Genomic DNA, 7,415 nt, shown 5'->3' on the forward strand with positions numbered 1-7,415 from the left:
GGTTCTGGTCACCTCTGCCTCCCCCGGGTCCTCGCGTGGGTGCCGGGTGCAGGTTCTGGTCACCTCTGCCTCCCCCGGGTCCTCGCGTGGGTGCCAGCTGCATCCTGTCGTTGCCTCCTGGTTTTTCCCACTAGCCGGTGTTGCTCTGGGCAGTTCCTGAGGTTACGTCCTCCCCGTGAAAATGCCTCGAGTGGCTTCCACGTTTCTTCCTGGACCCTCCTTGGCAGAGGGCTGTTGTGGCAAAAGGAGCTGATGCTTACAGGCAGATTTGTCGGAGGGGCAGTGTGTGCAGGGCTGGCAGGAGAGGTGACGGGCAGCAATGTGCTGTGCAGCCTATGTGGAAAGGGGCCCGTTTAATTCTTGCTGCGCTGTGTGCCCATCCTGGCCAGACTCCCCAGAGGACATCCCTGGGAAGGACTCCGCCTTCAGCGGAGTTTCCAGAGGTGGACGGCTGCTCAGCCTCACCTTGGCGGGAGGTCAGCTCCACATCAGTAACTTCAGAGCTTATAAGACAGCAGCGTGCCGCTGTGTAATCGCAGAGTGATGTGTTTGAGGGATGATGACTTTGACTTTATAGGATAAGTGTGATTGATCGTTTGTAAGATTTACGAGGTTTAGTTTTAACAGCGGCTGTGTCCGCCCTCCACTCAGTACATCTGCGCATTGGACACCTTTGCTACGGGGCGTTTCCCAGGGATTGTGTTATGGGTAGAGGGTGTCCAGGCTCTTGGTGTTTTGATTCAAGCCTTGGACGAAATGCAGAAAGCAAAGAAAGAATGAAGCAACCAAAGCAGAGATTTTCTTTTTAATCTCGCTGCAGATGGTGGAAGTGGGCCTAGCAGCTGCTCCAGGGCCCGATACAGAATCTCCTCGGATCCAGATACCCGCGAGAAGTTTCCCAGTGGCCCCTCGTGTTCACCCCGTGTAAGTCAAGTGGTGGGCGGCCACTGGTCTGAGCGATTGCAGGAAGCACCCAATAACCTGCACTTCTATGCAAACAAGACTTGTCCTCCAGTCGGAAGCTTAAATTATGCTCTAAGGGTGCACTCCTAGGTAAACATCTGATTGGTCGCAAAAAGCCAATCAGAGGTACTTTGAATTTCCCGTCTTCCACGCAGAAGTGGGAATCTGCAAACGGAGTAGGACTTCCTAATTCTAGGAGACCGTGTGAAATGCCCTTAAGTTCCTGCCTGCAAACCCGGGGAGCAGGACTTCCAAATTCTAGGAAGACCATGCACAGCATCCTTAGGTTTCCGCCTCCAAACCCTATTCTGACTCAATCGTGTCCTGAAAGTAAATTTGTTTTGTTTGTTTCTGAGAGGGAGTCTCACTCTGTCGCCCGGGCTGGAGTGTGCAGTGCTGCAGTCTCGGCTTCCTGCAGGCTCTGCCTCCCGAGTTCAAGCGATTCTCCTGCCACAGCCTCCTGGAGAGCTGGGATCACAGCCATGAGCCACCATGCGTGGCAAATTTTTCTATTTTTAGTAGAGATGGGGTTTCAGCATGTTGGCCAGGCTGGTCTTGAACTCCTGACCTCAGGTGATCCACCCACCTCAGCTTCCCAAAGTGCCGGGATGACAGGCATGAGCTGCTGCTCTGGCTCTGAAAGTAGAATACTTGTGTCTCCTACTAAATGCCCGCTTGCAGGAGTCTGTCATGAGGCCTGGGCCCCCAAGTCCTCTTATTTCTGCCAGCTGGGGTGAGCTTGAAGGACTTAACCATGTCCAGGCCTCCACACGCATTCTATCCTGGGCCACGTGTCCCCCCACAGGGTGTCCTGGGATCTGTGTCTGGCTCTGCCATGTGGACACTTCCCCCCTTTGTGGTCTGAAGACCTTCTGACTGGACTGGGATGCAGATTGCAAATCAAAAATAAAAATGTAAGCCTCCTCCAATGACTGAATGGGCCCCCTTGGCCAAGGGAATCCCAGAGAAACCTGAAAAACTGAATTCACAGCCTTGAAGGGAAGGGAGGTTGGACCCCTTCCTTTGGAGTTGAGGCACAAGTGGCCAGCACTAATGCTGAAATAGAGCTCACAGAACTGACCAGGCAGACTCTCTGCCACCACATTCCCACCCGACCGTGGCATCGCGCCACATGCCAGTGTAAACCCCAAATATCTGAGAAAGGCCTCAGTCGATTAATCGTTTATTTTGCCAAGGTTAAGGACACACAAGTGACTCTGCCCCAGGGGGTCCTGACAGCGTGCCCAAGGGGGTGGGGGCACAGCTGGGCTTTATACATGTTAGGGAGACATGGAGATCAATATCTGTACGACATACCTTAGTTCAGTCTGGAAAGGCGGACAACTGAAAGGGGGAAGGGCTTCCAGGTCACAGGTAGATAAGACACCGAGGATTGGTACTTCTCAATTTCTGATTGCCTTTCCAAAGGGGGCCATCAGATGTGCATTTGTCTCGGTGAGCGAAGGGTAGCTGAGTTCTGTCTGTGGTGAGGGAGGGGTGTGGCTTTTTCATCTTGGTAGCTATCTTTTTAAGGAATGGAATGGCAGGGAAGTTTGCCCTGAGCAGTTCCCAGCCTGACATCATGCCCTGTTGGCTTCATGATTTGGGGGTCCCAAGATTTATTTCCCCTTCACAACAGATAGCAGGCTCTGAAGGAAATAAAAATTATTTACCCCCAAAATATATTTATTTATGTTTATTTTTGAGATGGGGCCCCATTATGTGGCCCAGGCTGGTCTCCGCCTCCTGGGCTCGAGTGATCCTCCTGCCTCATCCTCCCGAAGTGCTGTGTGAGGCACCACGCCCAGCCTCAAAGTGCGTTTCTTTGACACATTTTGAAATGGCCTGGCAAAACTGCCTCTTACCAGGGGAACGTGCATTCTGCAGAGAACCTCCTTCCCTTCCTCCGCCTTTTCCTAATGGAACAAATGTCAGAAAGAGTAAATTCCTCTTCGGAGGTTTGGCTTGTTGACCTCTTTGTTCTTTGCTCTTCGGATCAACTTTCTTTAACTTTCCTGCTCCGTAAGCCGCCCCTCCCGCTGCGATGGCTCTTCCCTGCCAGGCTGCCCTTCCCGCCAGTGCAACCCATACCCCTCCTCTGTTTAAAGTAGCCAGTCAAAATTAGCTTAGCTTGTGGGGCCCAACCCCAGCAGCCTGGGAGAAGACACAGAAGCGAGACCCACGGGACGGACAGCCCTTCCCCCTTTGTTAGGTGAGCTCTGATGGCCATGCCAGGCACCAGCCGCCCCCTTCTGCACAAGCGAATTTGCCTTGCTGAAACTTCTGTGTTTGAGTGCTGGATTCCTTTGCAGCTCCAAGCTTTTATTTCCAACACAGAGATTTAACTAAGAGTCCTTTTTAAAGGTGGGAAAGAGATATTGATCCTGATTCCCTCCAGCCTGCTGCCTGGAGGCCTCATCTGCATAACAGGAACCTTGGCTTCCTCAGCCCCAGTTGTCTAAACTCAAGAATTTCTTTCCACTAACCAACTCGAGGCAAAGCTGAACTCCTTCAGCTAATTGCCAATCAGAAAATCCTTAAATCTGCAAAATGAGACAGAACAATATGGAGCTGGTGCTGGAGAGCAGAAGGGTCTTAGCAGCAGCATCACATGACCACAAAGGAAGCTGCTAAGTTGCTGCAGGAAGGGGGGGCCTATCCGACCTTGAAAAACAGAGTGTGGGCCAAGCTGATAAGACAGGCCAGAGCTGCCCGGAGCTGAATTTGGCCGGTGCTTCCCTGGGACCTCCTATGCTCATTCACATACTCAGCCCACGCCCAGCAGCACCAGGACGTTCCAGGAACACACGTTTGGTGTAAAAATGGGGGCCACCTCTGTGGGTAACACCCCCCAGGGGCACCGACGAAGAATGATGCAGACCCCAGGCACAATTAGTGCCTGAAGCATAACTCACTGCTTACTATTTCTAGCTTGTATATATAATCACACTTAGTTCCATACTTTTTCTATATAATCATACAGGTATTGTAGTCGGAGCTGCACTGACACATTCAGTGCTGATTTATAGGATCCTTCCATAGAACCACATAGTAGTCTGTAGTAGGAGGAATGCCTAGAGCAGTCAGAACAGAAGCAGCACATGGGAAAACAGCCAGACCAGGACGAGAACCAGAGACCCCGGCGGTGGCGTCCCTGCCTGAAAGGGCATACGCCGTATGGCAGGCTTGGAGCAAGAGCCTCTCCTCCTGATAAAGGAGCTGTAGCACCTTGCATCCAGTTCCTGTGGAAAGTCGGCCTCAGGCCTGAGATCCTGGAAGTAACCGAGGGAGAAGAACCCCTCTGGTGTGACCAGTCACGGCAGCTGCGCACCCTGTCAGTCTTTTCTCGCTTCTGTGCTGGCTCAAATCATCCTCCCATAAATATCTTAGAGAAGAGCACACGTCTGTCAGCTCCCACTGCACTGGCTTACAGTTTCCTTCTATTAGAAACCCTTTGAAGTCTCCAGCCCCCAGGTAAGAAGTGTTGTGCGGGACACCTGCTGCACACAGCCCACCTCCTTGCTGTCAGGTCTCCACATGCAGACCTGGAGCCTGAAAGTCTGAAGTCCCGCCTGCCTCGGCCATGTCTGTCACCCGCCGCCTGCGTTCGCCATTGTCCCTGGTTGCCCAGTGGAGCTTCCCCGGACAAGGCCCTCACCCCACGCTGCCATTTTAACTGCTCTTGTGATCATGTAAATACCTCTCACCCCACCCTGTCACTGTAACTGAACCTGTGGTCATGTATACTCCTTCCCCACCCCCCACCACTGTAACTGATCTTACTCTGCAAGACCCCGGTCCCCCAAAAAACTACCCAAACCCTTAAAACCAACTCTTATCCCACTGCACTTTGCTGACGCCCTTTTCGGCCTTAGCCCACCTGCACCCAGGTGAAGAAACAGCCACGTTGCTCACACGAAGCCTGCTTGGAAGGTCTCTTCGTTCAAAGCACATGTTTTTCCAACACTTGCCTCGATGACCTAATGGGGTGGACCCCTTTTCTGTACACGACCCTCTACTGTGCACGGCCCATGTCTCTGCCCAGGCGACATCATGGGGCGGCCCCCTCGCTTGGGACTCACATGATTACGTATGCCCTATCACCAAGCCTGCAGGTGATGACCTCACGCACGACCCTGCCCCCTGCTTGTGTGATATTGTGCTGACCTAGAGCCAGAACCTGAGCAACGCCATTTTATGAGATAAAGCTGTGTTTGGCTTCTGTAAATAAAGCTGCCAGCTTGCTCTGAAAAATGCCCACTATGTAAAGCTGCTTCAACTTTGCTTATCAGTAGCTGCTCTCTGTGGCCCTAATGTGACAGGCAAGCAGTCCTGACCCACGCCATCTTGGCTCCCGTGACTTGTAATAAGTCACTAAGGTCTGTGATTTCCACCTTTCCCGGATAATGTGTAAACAAATGTTTATCTTGACTTCTGTAAACCACTTAAAGTGACAAACGGAATGACAAAAGCCCCCTGGCCCTTGGAATATCCAGAGCCCTCGTCTCCGCCCAGGAGGTGATTTACAGAATCCCCTGGCCCTCGGAATGTCTGAAGCCTGTTCATCCCCATCCCCGCGCCTCGCCTCCCCTCCCAAGGTGGTTTTTCGGGTCTAAAAAGTCTTGGCACCCTCCTTTTGACGCCACAGGTTGGAGAGACGTGAGTCCTCCGTGGTCGCCGGCATAATAAATGACCCTGCAATCTGGCATACTTTTGTCTTGGTGCTAACTTTCTACGCTCGGTCCAGTATAACACTTGTACCTAATAAATATGGACTCTTCAGGGCGTTTGGGGCCTGGCCTGTCTCCGCTCACAGGTGGCGTGGCCCCCGAGTCCAGCTGCCCTTCTCCAGTTCTTCAGTGTCCTGTTTACTTCTTGGATCCTGCACCTCAGCACAGCATAAGGGACACCCCACGACCCTGTGGGGCCAACAGCCTCGGTTTTGACAAATTCTCACCTTGCAGGCATCCTCATGAATAGTCCCCCTTTTGGTTAAAGAAACCCATAAAGATGGAAACCCAACCTCCAACCCCCTGCAGTGACTCTCTTGAGTCTCTGCCCACTCTGTCCTTCCTTGAGTGGGTAGTTTTCACTTTTCTTTTCATTTTTGAGACGGAGTTTTGTTCGTGTTTCCCAGGCCGGAGTACAATGCTGTGATCTTTGCTCTCTGCAACCTCTGCCTTCTGGGTTCAAGCCATCTCCTGCCTCAACCTCCTGGGTAGCTGGGGTTACAGGCGTGAGCCACCATGCCTGGCTAATCTTTTTTGTATTTTTAATAGACATGGGGTTTGACCATGTTGGCCAGGCTGGTCTTGAACTCCTGACCTTAGGTGACCCACCCACCTTGGCCTCCCAAAGAGCTGGGATCACAGGTGTGAGCCATCATGTCCAGCATGCGTTTCACTTTTCAGTAAATCTCCCTACTTTCACTATTTTCTGACTTGCCGGTGAAATTCCTTCTTGTGGTGTCAAGAGCCTGAATGCCCGTGGGGGCCCAGGTCCTACTGGCACTTGGGGACCTCCCAAGGCCCACTGGAATCACTATGACCTATGACCACCCTGCCTTTCCTGGCAGAAGCAATGCACACCTTACTTGTGAGGACTAAACTCTGATTTTTTTTATCTTGCCCAAAGTCCTATCAAAGGGGTCTGGGGAATCATGCGCTACAAACCATAAATTCTTGTCAGATGGGTTTTATTTAACCTATTTAACTTACTTCCCAGCCTGACTCTGGTGTGACATTATGAAAGAAGGAAGAAAATAAAAATATCCCCAGAACAAGTTTCTTTTCCATATTTTGAAATGGCCCTGCAAAGCAGTTCTTTGTGGGGGAAAATTTGCATCTGTAAAGACTCTCTGTTAATGTAGCTACATCTTTTTCTTCCAGACCCTCCCAGTCCTGAACAGACTAATTAACTAACGTCTGAACAGAAAACATTTGTGACCTATTGTCTCTAAGGGCAGTCATTGTAAAACTTCAAGAGAACTTTGGTCTCCACAATCTTTATCTTTTTTTTTTTTTTGAGCTGGAGTCTGGCTCTGTCACCCAGGCTGGAGTGCGGTGGCACCATCTCAGCTCACTGCAACCTCTGCCGCCCAGGTTCAAGCGATTCTCCTGCCTCAGCCTCCGGAGTAGCTGCGATTACAGGTGCAGGCCAGCACGCCCGGCTAATTTTTTGTATTTTAATAGAGACAGGGTTTTGCCATGTTGGCCAGGATGGTCTCGCTCTCCTGATCCAGCCATCTCAGCCTCCCAAAGTGCTGGTATTACAGGCGTGAGGCACCGTGCCTGGCCAAATCAATCTGTTTCTCAAATGCATTTGATTGATGCCTCATGTCTCCCTGCAATGTACAAAACCAAGCTGTATCCCAGCACACGTTTGCAGGAACTCTGGAGGCTGAACCGTGCGCCATGGTCAGTCACGTTGGGCTCAGAACAAACCTCTTTACA

This window comes from Cebus imitator, unplaced genomic scaffold (assembly GCF_001604975.1).
Source record: "Cebus imitator isolate Cc_AM_T3 unplaced genomic scaffold, Cebus_imitator-1.0 Scaffold929, whole genome shotgun sequence".
NCBI lineage: Eukaryota > Metazoa > Chordata > Mammalia > Primates > Cebidae > Cebus > Cebus imitator.